The sequence below is a fragment of the Anser anser genome (assembly GCF_964211835.1).
Source record: "Anser anser genome assembly, chromosome: 5".
Lineage (NCBI taxonomy): Eukaryota > Metazoa > Chordata > Aves > Anseriformes > Anatidae > Anser > Anser anser.
Window position 1 is genome coordinate 52,924,199 of NC_139725.1, and position 17,893 is coordinate 52,942,091.

A 17,893-nucleotide genomic window follows, 5' to 3' on the forward strand; every position below is an offset into this window, starting at 1 on the left:
TACAGAACTCCCTGATTCCAGATATTATAAAGATCAGTGACAGAAAACTTGAAAAGCCAAAGCAATAGCACAGTAACAACTCCTACAGATAAAAAGGACAAAACTAGTTGAAATTCATATACTAAAAAAGTACAGTACTTGAAAAAAAAAACACAAACAAAAACAAAAACAAACAAAAAACAACAAGAAAACAATCTTCTTCATGGTACAAGCTTAATAATTTTCTTCACTTCATCTTTAAGCAGAAATCAAAGCAGTTGCAACAGACTCAGTCAAGAACGGTGGTGATTCAAGCCCTGACATAGGTTCCAGACTGAAATAGGGTGAGACAATTCAGAACATTCCACGTTTTAGTATCGTTTCAGTTTCCCCAAAACTGCAACAACTGCTTCATGGGGCTAAAAGAATCTTCCTCTCATAAAAAGAGCTTGTTTTTTTAAATGCAGCAAAGCAGGTAGGACTTTTCCTATATCCTTTCTTTCTTTTTACCTTTCTGTGACCCCTAAGAAGTCACAGTCCTCTCACAGTCTAATCAGCATGGGAAACTGCAGAATGAATGGGCTGGAAAATTCCTTTGAAAGGCAAGAGTAATATATATTTTTTTTCATATATGAATTCCAGCTTGATTTTTAGGAGCTCACAAATTGAAGTCACGGTTATTTTTTTTTTAATTTTTTTACTCCTTTCTAGAGCTTTCCAAAGGCATTCACTTTTGCATAAGTTGTAAGTTTGTGTTGAAGTCCTACGCTAGTCTGTGTTACATGGTTTTAGTGCGTTCTGTACTGCCCTGGGAGCTAACCCCCTCCCCCAAAGAACTCCTTCTCAGCCCCTTCATCTGTAACCTTTCTGCAAGTAAATGCTAATTGAAAAAGAAAGAACACCACTAATCTTGGAATTTAAATGCATTTAACAAAACCAATCTCAATCTAAATTGTTGTTTCACCATTCCCTTTTCCCCAACAGATGTTGAGAAACTGCAATTCCTATTAAGAACACTTGACTGTTTACTCAGCAAGAGAACTTCAGGCTCAGGCTGCATCAATCTAAATGCATTTCAGGACGTCAGTCTTTTGAAAAGTGCAGACTGTTAGTTGGTTATTTTTAAATGTAATCTTCACATAAAAGAGTTACTGCATTTTTTTTCTCTTTTCACTTTGTCATCCTTCTCTTCCTCTTTTTTTTTTTTTAATGATGGCATCAAACATAGATGTCCTGAATTTTTATGTCCCATTCCATTTAAGGTTCTCTCCATGGTGCTTTCCTTTCAGCTTCGATCGAAAGGGATATTAGTGAAGATTGTGAACATTATTGCAGGAAAAAAAAAAAAGGAAAAAAAAAGATGCTAGAAATGTTATGTAGTAAGAGTGTTAGACATCAAAAGGATGAATATGTTTTCTTACAGAGCTTTACAGTAAAGCCCCCGTGGGCTTTGACCACAGACCTACGTAAAGTTATCTGTTCAGATAAAGGCGACTTTGTGTGGTTTTGTTGTTTTGTACCCTGGGCGTCGCTAGTTAACCATGATCAGGAAAGTAGACGTCTTGTTTTTTTCTTTCCTTTTTTTTTTTTTTTTTTCTCTCTTATCTCTTCACACGATCCCTCAGTTACTAAATGCAATATTGGTATTTGTGAATATCTCCTAAAGTGATAATCATGAAATGAATCTTAAGCCTGAGTTCTGCAATTACAGTCTGGCTGTAAACCCACATGGTGACACTGGCGTAAACTCCTGTTTAGCATGAGTCCTTCAAGACCGTTTTACCATAGAAGACATTTCACTGGCGTTATTCATCAGGTTTTGAAGTGTGGTGGATTAAGTCCTCTCGCTGTTACTGGGGGGAGTGGAGGCCAAGGCCTGCAGGCTTCACTATGTACCTGCATTGCCAGGGGCAGGTCTGCGGTGGCTGAGGCCACCCCACCTCCAGCAGTATGTTGCCCTGAGTAGGGCTGCTGGTGTTCTGAGGTCTTTGGAATAGCCTCCATTTTCTCTGACAAGAGCACAATCTGTACCACGCAAGATCAGGCCTAACAGCATGGCTCCACCCTGCCATGGCTCCTGTTGCATGTTGCAATACAGGGAAAGCAGGAGCATGCAATAATGGCACGTCAGGCAAAAAGACAGCTTAAATTATAAATGCGAACAGGCAACAGGTAACTGGGTGTATGTGTGTGTGTGAGGGTGAACGTCTGAACTTTTGAACTCTCAAGCAGAAACCTCCTACTTGCTGGCTGCTATCTGTATGGGCTGGCTGTACATTTCGGTAACGCCTGGTCTAAACAAAATTGGTCCGTCTTGAATCCTCCAGTTAATGACGCGGAACAAAACACAACCACCAAATAGATGTCTGCTCTGCAGTTGGGCTTTTGCACAAAGATTGTCTAGATTAGGAAAAGGGGGGGGGGGGGGGGGGGCGGGGGGCTGTATTCCAGAAGGCAGAGCTGGTGCTAAAACAAAGGTGCTCAGAAAGAAGTGCTCTCAGAAAAAAAAAAAAAAAAAAAAAAAAAAGGGGGGGGGGGGGCGCTGGGGATAATCTGGCTGGAGGAAGGATTCTGGAAGATTCTTGATCTGGGAGATCAAGGAGATGATAACACATGCCAAGAGATTTCCAGGACAAGTGCTGAACAACACGACATTCTGCAGACCTTCCCAGGCCAGCAGTGATCCCTGCTTGCAAAGGAAGTCAAAATGAATTTAACACTGGGGAGGGGAGTGTGTAAATGGGTTTGTGAGATAATAAAGTTGGATAGATGCTCTGATCCTACTGTCATTTACTTTGTCTCACGTGTGACAGAAGGGTAAAGAATGCTGAGACAAGCATCAAAAGCTGATACTCAAATATCTTAAGCATCAAAACCACTCAAATACATAAACATGTTTTTAAAATGGAATAGGTATTTCCTTAACATTTCTAAGAAAAAATAAAAGTGAATATGCAAGAAGGAAATCAAATAAACAATGGACTTTGATTAAGATTCAAATCAAGATTGCAATATTCGAAGATAACCTGAATATAGAAGCAGTTATAAAGAAAAATAAAATGAAGAAACATGAAGTGCGATATACAAAGAAATTTCTTGCTGTGGCAATCTAATGGATAAGTTTATAGCCTTTACCCCAGTTACATATCCAGAAATCCATCGGAACCAATTACTTGTGGGTAGAGCAGGCAGGAAAGAGTTTCTTATCTGCAACATGTGAGGATATCAGAAATAATTTCATTGTGCAGCATAAAAAATAAAAGGGGGGGAAAAATCAAAGTTTGAGAAGGTTTTTTCATTTGTGCGGTGTATTAAAAGTGTGCAAACCCACAGTATTATCAACTCTGCACCAAAAAAAAAAAAAAGTATCTGTATGGCTGCAGAGGATCTGAATTGTATATACAGTTTCTCGAAATAGCCTGTACCATACAGTTTGTTAAAACCAAAGTCAAGAGTTCTCCAGTTTCATTGGGTGGCTTTCTAACTTATACTAATGCACCTGATAATCCTAATGGCCAGGGCAAATAAAAATGCCTGTGCAATAAGAAAAATCTACTTCTAAGACACTATTGCTTAGATGATATTTTTTAAAATTCAAAAACAATATGTAGAATCACCAGCACTTCCATCAAAGTTACAAATGTTTAGGTAAATCAGATTTCTATTTTTGGTCCCAAAAGTAGCTTTGGCAAGAAAGTAAATTTTATTAGAAGACTGAATTGTAGCAGAACAATTTTTCCTTCTAAAATGTTAGAACTAAAAGAGTTCAGGTTTGTGGTTTCATTTTGCTTTTCCTTCAATATCAGGAATGCAGGTGTTTGCTCTCTGCTTATATTTGGTTCAGAAAACACGTTCATTGTGGTCACTGCAAGGGAAATTCCCCTCTCTATGAATGTGTAGCTCACCTGGGCTCCCCTCTGACCCTCTTTCGTAGCATCGCTGTGTAGCAAGAGTAGAAAATCTTGTACATTTTTGTTTTGTGTGAAGGATCATCCTCTTTCAAGATCTTAGGGGTAAAGGTCAACTTGTAGTGTTTAGTTTTCTTCTCCAATAACATTTCATGTTAGGTTTGTGCCTTTTCTGGTGGTGGGATTGATTTATTCATTCTGAAGTGAGAAGACCCCTCCAATACCTGCTCTCTGCTCTAGGAGTCAGCTGCAGGAAAGAAATAGCATTTGTGGAGATGCAGCACTGCCCTGTGACAGGAGAGGAGGCTGGCTCAGTCCCTTTTCAAGTAAACACGTGGCTTCTGCATACCAGTCTGTGCTCTCAGCACTGCCTGGAAATGTGAGAGCCTTTCTGACCTGTGTGGGAACACAGCAAAAGCTAGAGCTGCATGGTGTGGACGATAAGCAAGATGGCCTTCTACCTCTGGAGACAAAGCAGCCAGACTGACAGTCAGGCACAGCTGCCTTATCCTCCAGAAGAAGGAATGCATCATCTGGAAGATGTATTCTTGAGTATTCAATGGAGGATGAATTGTGGAGGGCTGCAACATGTTGCGTAAAACAGGGCAGCCCTGTCCATTGCTGTGTCAAAAATGTTGCATGTTGAATTTGGAGCAAAGACCCATTCAGGTCTATGTTCTTCCTTCTAGTAAAAGTTTGTTCCCTTAGCATCCAGTCTAACTATATTCTAAAAGGTAATTCAAATGATAATTTTGCCCCAGCCTATAGTGTCAGTGGGAGCTGCACCCTGGACTTGCAGGATCAGGGGTGGCCAGCCAGCTAGCCAGCCAGGACAGGCTAGATGCTGGTCAAACTTAAACAATAAAGAAATGTATTTGCAAAGAATAAAAACAGAATCTTTGGGGGTCTGTAAAACAATTGCAGATGGTCATTTTTGCATCTCCCCTTTAGTAATCGGAAAATATGCAGTTCTCAGATCTGAATGTCAAGGTCACTGTTGGCTGACCAGGTTGGAGAGGTCAATGAAACATCTCTTCATATATAAATATTTGTTTGCCTTATTGTCAAGGGCCAAACTGAACCCTTTACTGTCACATATTTGTTGCCATGTGAGTTGGTTGTTTATCGTTTTGGTTCCAGGACACTGACAAAAGATCTAAGGAAATTTGTTATTGCTGTGCACAAACCTAGACGTCTCCTACTGATAGAGTACAAATAAGGTGCTACTTGCACTTCTCTGCAGAAGTTTTCTATCCAGAGTGAAACGATGCTTTTTTTTTTTTTTTTCCCAAGATTGACTTGCAGTATGTTCACAAACTGCAGTTAGTAGAAGAAAATTTTCACTTCAACAATAGTCACAGCAGTACATGGTAATGGGTAACAGTTAACAAAACAATGCTGAAATTTGTAGGAAATTCCCATTAAAAATTGTTTCTTCAGTTAGGAATAAACACCTGTAGTTTTTATAATTATTTAATCTGTCCTAAATTCTTCATGTTGCAGACTGTGTCCAAGAATCTTTTGGGATTAGACATATTCTGTATAGCATTTTTCATACCCTGTTCAATTGAAAGGTCAGAAAATGTAGAAAACTTACTTACTTCTTGTGATAATAAGCTCTTTTACTTCTGTGCCTTGGTTCAACAATTATGTAGGTTTGTTTTACTTTTATTCTGCTTGGTTTTAAGTATGTACTTAAGCACTTGAATTAAGATTTTGATGTACAAAGCACCAAAGGAAAAACAAATATATTTTTAGCTATTTAATTCACACTTGGGAATGAAGACTCAGACAAGTTATTTCCTAACAGTGATAGTTATAGCACTAATACAATGCAATAATTCTAATTGGTTAATTAGAATTATTATTTAATAGCAACGTTTAAAAAAATATACAGAAATCTATGGATTACTCTTGCAGGGTATACAATTATTATTATTCCCATTTAAGGTGAAAGTGAGAAAGAGAGATTCCTGTTTGGTATTATAGGATGAACTGCTCTGTCTGGAACTAGAAAGCCTAACTTTTGTCTCATGATTAAAATCCACAGCAAACTTTAAAGAGAGTGAATAAAAGAGAGTGAAGAGGTTTTTTTTTTTGTTTTTTTTTGTTTTTCTTTTCTTGAGAACTAAACTTGGTCACTAGTTAGCCCACAGCTTTCTAGAAAGTCATTTTAGGTTGTTAAAAGTAAAATTGTACCTGTTTAGTGAATCAAAACCAAAAATAATCACAAACAAAAAGATAACGGGTATGATGAGTTTTCACAAAAGATTAAAGATTTGTAAGAATTGACACACTTTCAATAAATGTTTGATTTCATTTAAAAAGCAGTTCAAATTAATACTGTTCTCATTAAAAAATAAAATAATAAAAATCAAGGAACCAAATCTACAAGGTATTTAACCTTTTTATTCCTCGCTTTCCCTGTAAGGACTAGTGATTTGTACCGCTCACAGAAATGCTGGAGGTGTCATCTTTTCTGCTGGATTAAGACCATGTATTTCATGTTAGGGAGCACTTACTCTAAGGAATACCCACATTTTTTATACACGAACTATTCATTCACTTGTGGGAATAAAATATTCAGGGCTTCAGGATTCATAATCTGTTTCTTTAAGTTACTGCTGCAATTGTGGATAAAAGGTGATATTGCAGTGAAAAATGCTGCTAATTACCATTTATTATTATCCATTATTATTTCAATTTATAGCTCACTATTTTTAACTTGCTCATATAATTTCTCTTCCTATGACTTAGTCCAGATTGTATGATAATAACTGAATAAATAATGCTAGTGCTTTCCTATCTTGTTTTCTTTTTCTTTCTTTTTTTTTTAATGAAACCAGATTTCTAGATGTGAATCATCACTTTGTATTCCCTACCCCTCCCAAAAACAGAGCCATAATTTTGTAGATGTTGCTAAGTATCTGAGGTGAGTGGTTGGTAGAATTCTGCAGGCATGTGACAAACAAATAAGTAAATAGAGTAAATACAAATACAATGCATTCTGTGGATTTTGCCAGGATTCTGGGAACATTTTTACTGACCTGAAAAATAAATATTTTTTTTTCTCATGTGCTGTTTTCTGTATGTTGTGTCACACAAAGCATATTCTGTACAATCTGTGAAGCCTCACATTAGACAGAGTGAAAGTTAAGTGAATTTTAGGAGGATTATTTATTATATTGCAAATCACAGCCTGGCATAGTGCATTTCTTCACTGAAATATGTTTTTAGCACTTTGGAAATCCCTTTGTATGCATCTGAGTCGATTAATTTCTCTGCGAGCATACGTGCTACTCAATATACTTGTTATGTGTTTGTAGCTCTCGGTGTGTAATGAGACATTTTTGCTGTTGCTGATAATTCTGTAGATTCCATTGTACCCAGACATATGGTGTCAGTTGTTTGAAGGCTTTAGAAACTCTCGGATTGGCTGTGATGTATAAATGCAATAATCCCCATAGAAAACTTCGGACTTCTAGAATCAGAGTTTAAAATCCGCACGCTCACTTGCAGACAGGGGAGTTTTAAAAACAAACGGGCCCTTGTAGATAATTTAACATTAATGGCCCGAGTCAACAAGAAGTGCAAAACATTGAGCCCCCAGGAAGAGCTATCTAAAGTCTGAGATGTGCTTCTACAGGGTATGAGCCAGATGGAAATATGTATAACCAGCATTTTATCCGTATTCAGTGTGTATTAAATTAGTGTTATTAAAGGACAATGGTTAAATACTTTAATAAGGAAGAACGATGATTTGCCTTTTCTGTGTAGTCCTAATCCCAAACCAGCAGCAGCCAATCGAAAGACCCCACTGATTTTGGTGGGCTTTCTATTGAGCCTTATGTCTGCAAGCTGGATGAAAGGCAGCTGCAGGGAATTGGAGGGCCCTGGTTTAGCAGATGCTCCTGGCCTCCCCTAAACCCATACAAGTCACCACAGTTCCTTCGTAGCACGTGTATCTGGGGTGAAATCATGGCTCCATCACAGTCAGGAGGAGTTTTACCATAGGCTAGGGGTAGAGTTCAAATTTCACCAGTAGTGCTCAGTTTATTTTGTTTGCTGTTCTGGATATTCAATATCCCTGATGGAGGTGTTCTGCTTGGATTGCCTCAGTAGGCATGTAAGCAGCAGAGTTTGGCTATTACATGTCTATAGCCCTGTTGCCTGAATTGAGGCATAAATACATTCTTTCTATGTGCAAAACCTTGGTGCAAAGCATTTGTTATTGTAGCAGCCTAATAAAACAAATATTGGTCAAAAGCCCAAACTTAAGTGAATAAGGACCATTTTCCCTGCAATATCATGGCCTTAAATAGTGTTTCACCAAGGCTAAGCTGGGCTGCAGTATGATTTGTTAAACATGACTAACTACAGATAATGTTTGAACAAAATAGGAATAGCATTTCTTCTGTCCTCCTAAAGCATTTGCTTCCATACACTGTGGTAAAGCTTTTTTTAGGAAAAACAAGTACATTAATGGAGTCTTCTATGCAATTTAATGAACCAGTGGGCCTCAAATTATTCATTATTTATATAGCTCCTGTATTTAGGGCAGCAATGCTCTAAGTCCAGGTTGTAACTAGGCCCCATTGTTCTGGATGCAATACAAACACAGAGTTAATCAACTGAACAATGCGTAACGATTTGTAACTTCATTGCTGTTGTATATTGCAGGAATACCAAAACAGGTGCAGCCCAGGAATGTGTGACCAGCTAGGAATTATCCCCATCTTTTCCTCTCCCAGAGAAGGCTACTTAAAACTCTTGGATGAACATCCACCAGCTGTTATCCAATGAACAGAAGTTAAATATGCAGCGGGGGGCAGGGTGAGGGGAATTAGCCTGCCCATACAGCCTACACGTGGGTGCGAGAAAAAGGGTAAGTAAAACGGAAGCAAAAAAGCTTTTAGCCTTATATTCCCCTGGATTCCTCAAGGCTAAATGGGAAATTTGTCAGGTCTTTTAGGTTATGCTGAGAATAATATCTCTTTGGTGATGGCCAGGCATTTTTTCCTTGTGACACCCTTTCACTTGCAATTCCTTCTAGCATCTGTGCCAAGGGAATTTATAGGTGATACCTTTACAGACTGTTTTCTGTGTGCTGCTTAAGAGCAACCTCCCCTCTGGTTAGAGTACTTTCTCCCCTCACGACTTTGTGGAAGACATCCAAATGAGCAAGGTCCATCTAGCGTTTCCCATAACACAAAATAAAAAAAAACAAAACACTATAAAGCTGGTGCGGAGGAAGCAGAACTGAACTATTTAGTCTTTCTTCTGAATATATCTTCTCTAACTGTCAGCTAAAGATGAAAGATTAGGATTATTCAGGTAAAAGATTCAGACAACCAAAAATATTTGTAAGTTACATACATATCATTAGCTGAAAATGGTTGATTCAAGGGGAAAATTTAACCCAAATTTAATTTTATTTTCAAGGAAATTATTTTTAGATTTTTGTTTTAGAAAGGAAAAAAAAAAAAAGGCAAATTCTATTGAAAATATGTAGGTGATAAAAATACCATTCCATGATCCTGTCAGAGAGGTACAGAGGTTGAGGATTGTTTGCAAAGTGCAATTTTCCCTCTGCTTGTTCTCTGGACCATCAGAAGGACCGGTTGTACCCTCACCTGGAGCTGCCACTACAGTCGTCTCTTGTGCTCATGTCAATATGCTGCTGTCTGGAAGGGAAGATAATGGCATCTTTGACAATGGGGAACTGCCTCTCTAGAGCCCAAAACAACCTTATTTGGGTATATAGTTTATCCTTTCCCTCACATATGTAGGCAAGAGACCGTAGCTGATATCAGAGGGGTTGCACATGATGGGTTTTATTTTGTGAATAGGAAATATTGGGATTCAGAGTGCTAGTTACTTTTTGCATGCAAATGCCCTGTTTCTCTTACATAAAGGGCTGTATAAGTTGCAGATAATGTTTTGTGAATGAAGCCCGAAATCCTCTTTTTATTTTAACTGGAGACTTTAGCCAGTGGATAAGCACCATCAGACATTATTCAAACATTTTACAGCTTGCAAAGAAATTATTCTTTTTTTTTTTTTTTAAAAAAAAAAAAAGAGCAGTTTAAATAAGAGAAAACAAACAGTTTCGTTGGAAGTGGCCTGGTTATAGATATCTTCTTTCCACCCCAGTGGCTTGATGTGACTGTTAACTGGCATTTGGCTGTTTTATAACTAGTGCAATTATTTTGTCAAAGGTTGTAGGGTTTTTTCCTCCTTTAAAAAAAAAGTTAGTTTACAGTTTATTAACTTAGATTACTGCTAATAGCTCCCATGGGTCTTTCTACTGAAACAAGGACCAGGATAACTGATTTCTTAAGACCAATCTGGAAGACTTTAAAACGCATTAATAGCTATCACTGAAACAGCAGGAGGAAGAATAGTCTGTCGTGTTTTTTTTTTTTTTCTTTTCTTTTTGCTCTTCTTGTTCTCTGAATAAAGTTTCCCCCCCCAACTTCATCTATTTATGTTATCCGCTTTCTCTCTCTCCCTCTCTCTCTATTTCAGCTATTAACCAACTAAGGTGCAAGTGAGTGCGAATAATCAGCAATGACTCTTTTTGACTGCTCAGGAAGCACATTAGCACATAAATAGGAAACATGGACTGATTCTAAGATGGCTCAAGGAAAAAGTTAAATGATAGTTTAAAGTGTGGAAGACTGAAGTCAAAGCACCACAATTTCAAAAAGGTCTAAAACCACTGTAGGATAATGTTCATGGACTTTAAAATGTTTTGCTTTTTCATGCATAAAGACTTGTAAAAACAACATATATGGGTAAAACATTTAGGCATGTAACTGTGTGGTTTACATGTCTATGAAGAAAGCAATCATTTATTACATGTGTCTATCAGCAGGAAAAATATTTTTCTACTTTCACTGCTTTGGCATGTCTCCTCCAGTCATCCCTTTCCATCCTACTCTCCACCTTCTTGGTCAAAAGAGGAATGTGTGGATGAAGACTGAGCAGAAGTATTTACTCAGTGTGTCAGAACTTGTGTCCGGGAAACCTGCTGAAGACTTTGAGAGAGAACTTTTTTCTCACTTGTATTCCTTTGTTGCTCTTGCTATAGAAAGTAATGAAGAAAATCTGATCTGCTGTGGAAGGACAGTAAACAGTTAAAACAGCAAGGCTGTTTGTTATCCAGGTAGTCACACTGGAGTTACTTGGTGCCAAACATCATGAGGAAGTGATAATATGAGTCCATATCTGCAGGAATAAGAGTGTAGGTATAAGCAGTGAAGTTATATTATTCCAACTGTTCTCATCACTTGAAATTATGATGCTATGGAGTTTGCAGCATCAGCTATCCAGCTGAGATACTGGATGAAATTTCATTTCTTCCCCTGCTTCTTTCCTGAGTAGTGGAACTTATGCACTAGTTACATGTATTGATTTTCATGGTTTTAGCGTACTAAACAATGATCTAAGGAGGAAAATTTACTATGCTAGGTGCTGTACAAAAGTAATAATTGTCCTTTTCTCAAAGATTTTTTAAATTAAAACACCATTAATTGTATTACCTGGAATAAAGAAGAATGGGGGTGGGAATGGGAAGAAGGGATGTTCTGATACTATGTCTAATGGGAAGATGCAGATAACTCAGAAATAGTTGCTTTGAGACCTGAAAACATCAAGCAAGATACCTACAGCGAAGGTATCGATGCATATAAAACAATAAATAAAGAGACAGTATTGAGCTACTTCATAAGAATCATTTCTGAAAATGTTGCCCAGAAAATAAATTAAATTATGTAGAACTCAGTTATTGACATCACCAGGTACTATAAATCAGGATAAAATCCTCAAAGTAGGTTTTACTGTATTTACAGATCTTGGTGCTGTAGTCTGTATTTTGGTTATCTGCAAAGGTCTGCAGACATATATTTTCATTAAAAGTTGCTTCCAGGAGTCCACTTCCAACTAGCTTACTGATTTAGTAGAAAATGTTTCATTTTCAGGCTTGAGTGGGGGTCATACCATTGTGTTCTCTTTTCAACACTTTGCAGTTTTATTCTTTATTGACTCACAGAGGTATATTGAAAGAACCAGTGTTATCAGATATGCAAGCTATAGCATAATCCTATTTTCCTGGAATGAGTTTTGCTTGTAGTCTGTAGTGTGCTGAAATGTTTTTTCATTAATTTCAAAAAATGCGAAAATCAAAAAGTTGAAAAAACTGACCAATGGATTTATTGGGAGGATACTCATGTCATTTTCTACTACCAGTTCTTGAAACTCAGCTGTTGATGTTCAAGTGCTCCTGTACTAAAAGCGACTACATTGCATGACAGATAGTATGGTAATGAAATAGCATACTTTTCTGTTACAATGAAATTTCAATAAGGGAGGAATTTTGCCTTAAAAAGAGGACAGTGATCTTCTCACAAACACTGTCCTTTGTCCTGAGGCACACAAAATCCCCAAATCCCTAAAATATTTTATCTGTAGATAAGATAATTTTGCACCAGCCCTGGCATGAAAAAGAAAAGTATATCAGATGCAGCTGGAAAAGTCCTGTTGCTCAGGGAGAAGGTAAATTAAAGGTTTCTATCTTATCTGTATTTCAATTACAATTTTATTTTTGGTCCCTGGCAGTGCAGACAGTTGAAATCCTGGGAAGTGGAGACACTCATAGGTGTATGAAAAAGGAACCTTTAATGGTGGAGATGTATATATTTGATCCATGCTGCTTTTCATGTTGGGTATACACGACATTGAAATAAAAATGTGGACTCTTATGGAGGGGCCCATCTGTTTGAGTTGACTTGAAGATTTTCTTTTTCTTTTCTTTTTCTTTTTTTTCTTTTTCTTTTTCTTTTTCTTTTTCTTTTTCTTTTTCTTTTTCTTTTTCTTTTTCTTTTTCTTTTTCTTTTTCTTTTTCTTTTTCTTTTTCTTTTTCTTTTTCTTTTTCTTTTTCTTTTTCTTTTTCTTTTTCTTTTTCTTTTTCTTTTTCTTTTTCTTTTTCTTTTTCTTTTTCTTTTCTTTTTCTTTTTCTTTTTCTTTTTCTTTTTCTTTTTCTTTTTCTTTTTCTTTTTCTTTTCTTTTTCTTTTTCTTTTTCTTTTTCTTTTTCTTTTTCTTTTTCTTTTTCTTTCTTTTCCTTTTCCTTTTCCTTTTCCTTTTCCTTTTCCTTTTCCTTTTCCTTTTCCTTTTCCTTTTCCTTTTCCTTTTCCTTTTCCTTTTCCTTTTCCTTTTCCTTTTCCTTTTCCTTTTCCTTTTCCTTTTCCTTTTCCTTTTCCTTTTCCTTTTCCTTTTCCTTTTCTTTTTTTTCTTTTTCTTTTTCTTTTTCTTTTTCTTTTTCTTTTTCTTTTTCTTTTTCTTTTTCTTTTTCTTTTTCTTTTTCTTTTTCTTTTTCTTTTTCTTTTTCTTTTTCTTTTTCTTTTTCTTTTTCTTTTTCTTTTTCTTTTTCTTTTTCTTTTTCTTTTTTTTCTTTTTCTTTTTCTTTTTTTTCTTTTTCTTCTTTTTCTTTTTTTTTTCTTTTCAACAGTAATAACCTAGTTTAAGAGTCTGCAGATCTGCTTGTCTCATTCTAAAGGTCAGTCCTAATGAAAACAGCTGTGCAAGGACCAGCAGAATAGTTTATCATAAAGGAGCTGGTCTGGCTTCCACTGGGGGCCATGCTGTATATTTGTATCTACTGTCTCAGAGTCTTCTGGGAACTGGATGATGAAGCTCTGAGATAAAAACCTCTTAGATCTTTGATACCTGTGTTTGTGGGTAAAGACCATAGAAGACTTCCACCTACTCTCTTGGATTGTCCAGTGGCGACATAAGTCTAGACCTCGCTGAAGGTGTTGCTATTTCATCAGGTGCCTTTCTTGTTTATTAACTGCCTTATCAAAAACATGCAAGACTGAGTAAATTTTCATCTTAGTTTTGGATATAATACCAATCTCCACTGTTATTAACAATATAAAAATGGTCAGATGACACCCCACTGCTACTGCGTCTATAAATGATTCATTCATTTGTGTAAACAGAGAACCTCACTGGTACAGTCCGGAGCTGATTTATCAATATATTCTGTTGGCTTAGCAGATATTAGTCATAAACCTGGTTTCATGGGCCAGGGGGCATGGGGAAGTTTCATGGGTTTCATGGACAGGTAAATCTAGTTCTTCAGAATGATCCTGGCTCAACAAGAGAATAAAAAACCATCCTTACTATGCCTATATTTCTATCATGAACACAACAAATTGATTGACTGATTGATTGACGGCTTTATTATTATTGGGTGACACTTGGTGGCTAGGAGGGACTGGTACTAGTAGAAGTACTGTTCCCCATGAACTAATCCCTCACCCCAAGCACTGGAATTAGTTGCCTCAGCTGAAGAAGAGCTAAAAAGCCCCAAATGGCACTGCCTTTCCTTACTGGAAAAGCCAGGAATTCCTTCATATCAGTACAGGCAAAAGGTGAATGAAAGGGAGCTCACCTTTATGGATCCAGTAAGGCTAAGACTGTTTAAATCCCATGGAAGACTTGGGGTAAATATGAATATGAACCGTGATGTGGTAGCTAAGACTAATATCTCTTTGGAGCTTTTGTGTAGCCAATCCTGATCTCTGTTTTCTCTCAGAAAATAAATTGCCTGAAAAATGATCCTGCCAACTGAGATTTCAGTATCTTCTGATTTTAGCTGCACCAGTACTATTTTATGATAAAGGGTCAACATTTCTGTAAAATTAGTAAGAGAAAGAGGCTAGAGAAATGCCACAAATTATAATAGTGAAAAAAAGTCAAAAAAGTAGTCAAATCTTTTCATGTCTCATAATGATTCACTTCCTTTAAAGAATTAGGTGTGAACTGATCAACACCTTCTAAAATAGGGTGATTTAGTGAGTAAATCTGTTAATGTGTAGGTACATGCACATACACATATATATACTGTCTATTTATAAAAATATAGATTATTCAGATATTTGTACCTCTATGTATGAATATATAGCCCACACATATGCAAAATTTATTTGCTATCTTCTTGCTTGGGAAAGGAAGGCGGAGAAGGATTCTCTGTCTTCTGCCATCCCTCTTGGTAATATTTTCTTGTGTCTGTCTCAGATTCACATACAAATATTTGCTAAAGCATTTTCCAATCAAACTGAGATTTGAACAATTGCATGAGTCGTTGCTTCCTATATTTCATTATCTCCAGAAAAATGTGTATTTCCTCATTGGTATCAGGGAAACACATCAGGATTTTCATGTGACACAGTTAAAATTCACAGTGCATTCTCATAAAGTGCACCAGGCAAACATTTTAGGGTCTGGTGGTGTCCTATGGAGAAAGACCTGCAGAAATCACCAGGATAGAATGATGAATGAATGCTGGATTATATTGCAGTTGAAAAGTAGCAGAAAGCTGTCTAATAGATCTTCTACTGTTTAGTGAACAGGACTCACATTAGGTAATGGCAGCAGAAAACATTAAAGACAATTGTATATGATGTAGTATTCGGTCAGATTCATTCACAGTGTATAGTCATTTCCAAATGGCATTTTGCTGTTCTTTGTTCTGTAGCAGTGCCTAATATTTCTAAACATTTTAGGCTTTGTGACACCTTAATGGTATACAATAACAGTATGCGTCCCTCTTAGAAAAATGGATACTCTCATTTTTCTAAACATTGTGCCTTTACCTTTAACCATTTCCATTTAAATGCAAATTTCAATCATGTCCACCTCTCTGTATTCCAACAGAAACCCAGGGAAAAGACTATACCTTAAATCCTAATTTCTCCATAAAGGGAGCAGTTTCCTTCAGGTGTGTCACTCCATGTTATCTATTTTCCTTCTCATTTTATACGTCATCAATGTGGCATGTTTACCTTGCAGATTTCACAAATTAAAGTCTTTTTTTTTGTTGCTGTTTTTGTTGTTGAAAATTATCATCAGTAGTTACCTTTATTTCCTGTTAAATTTGTCTGACGTCACCTACTCACATGGAAATTTGCCATTCTCAAGTCTTTGAATTACTACCAGCATTACAGGTGTTTATACGCATGAAAGTTTATAATTTCCTAAGCAACTACTGACAAATTAAGTGAATTTGTGTCATAGGCATGGATTAATCTTGTAATTATTGTTCCAGTTTAAAGGAAATAATTGAATTTCAGGGTTAAGGATAAAGCACGATGCTATGAAACATATGTGATACTGGTGTTGGTTTCCTGAATGTCTGTTCTTGGTATGCAGCTTAGCAACACATCTGAGCAATTCATTAAGGTGTCTCTGCTTAGTGAGTCTTTGGAGAGAAAGTTTCATTTGAATCCAGCATGTAAAAAAGCACTCAGAAAAACAGCCAGCCAAAACAAAACATCTCTCTCCCTCCCCCACCAAAAATCCCAGACCCTTTATCTGTTGTTAGTCCCTCTTGATTTACTTTTGACAAGAGAGGGCACTGTGATAACATTCTAAAGAGTGGACATATTTGTATATACTTGCCTCTGAGACAGAAAGGAAGCCAGGGATTAACCCCTGAACCAATTACTTTACAATATAGCAACTACTTCAACACAAAGAGGTGAGAAAAAAGAGACAATTTAACTAATTAGTGCAAGTCACAGTGTTCTTTATGAGAATTACTCCTTTGGAAGAAAAATTGTTGAGTGTTCTCATAGGCAAGAGGATGTCTGCTTTACAGCGTATTTATTAATTCTCATTTTGAGTCAGCATTTACTGGACAAGAAATATAGCTGAAAATACTTAAGGTTCTAGTCCTTTAAGAGAATTACACATATTGGAAATGCTGTGCTTGCCTATTGCTTCAGCAAAACTTTATTTTTAACCCTTTATTAAAATGAAGTCATGTGCATTTGTAATTATCATATTTCTGGTACTGGGAGATTAAACTCACTTTCTGTAGGTGAGAAATATCTTATGCATGTCATTTTAACATGAAGGTAGCCATGATACACAACTTCCTCTGCAATTAAGTTGTTTCCCATATTAACTGGGATGAAAGAGAGTTTGAGTACAATTTTTGAATGTAGATAGTATTGGAGCACTTGAGTTCTCACGTGGTTGAACTTGGAAGAAGGAGGCAATTTAAGACTTTGAGCACTTGCACTTTGAAAATCAGATTATATTTAAGTGTCATAAATTGGAGCTGTTTGTTATTTTCAAAAAAGAATGTCTATGTGTGGTTTATGAAGGTTAAACTGTTTTGTTGGTAGGGTCAGGACACTTCTTTCCTGCCTTGCTGCCACATATCTAGTGCATTCTGGTGAGATATTATTGTCGATAAGAACAAATGTCATCTGAGAAAAGCAAAAGTTAGAGGATGTCATTTGCATTTTAAATTTTAAGAAATGTTTTGTGGATAGTAGAGGACAGATTCCTGTCATGATGAGCAGAGATGTTAGATTTGGTATTCACTTGATTACAAAATCTGTTGGGCCTTCGACTTTTACTGCTCTGGGACACCAATGATCTGCAATTGATGCTTGGGAATAATTGTGCTCTGTTAAAAAAATTTTACTTATATTGTTACTTATAATCCAGGCTTTGGGAAAAATCATGACTTGATCACTGTGTGGCAGATGGGGAGATCTGTGACTACCTTGGTTTTTCTTTTCTTTTTCTTTTTTTTTTCTTTTTTTTTTGTTTCTTCAACTTCCAGAGCAAAGTTCTTGAAAAAGGGGGAGAGCTCTTTTCCCTTTCTAAGCAAAGACTCTGAGGTTATTTATCTTAAATGTTTGTTCTTTCTCCAAACTGAGAATCCTCCTCCTATAAGAAACTTGGTAGAAAATGAAAAAGAAATAAATACTCTGAAAGCGTCAACTTTCTGCCTCTTTATTGCAGTAAACAGGACACCATTTTTCCTACTTTATAATTATGTTTGTTTCTTTCTAGTTCATGCAGGCTGGAGCAGATGACTACCTGATATGACATGATTAGCAGAGAGCAGTCTCCCCAGAAAGAAGAAAATTTTAGCTGAGTCTATTTCTCTCTTGTATTTTGTTCTCCAGCTTTTGAGCTTGAA

At 36.6% G+C, this 17,893-nt stretch overlaps 1 protein-coding gene across 1 annotated transcript in view; it reads left to right on the forward strand.

Annotated features, from left to right (window-relative positions):
* The window catches only part of LOC310900832 (uncharacterized protein), a 566,674-nt gene that overhangs the window by 355,802 nt on the left and 192,979 nt on the right, over nucleotides 1-17,893 (forward strand). The window lies entirely within an intron of this gene.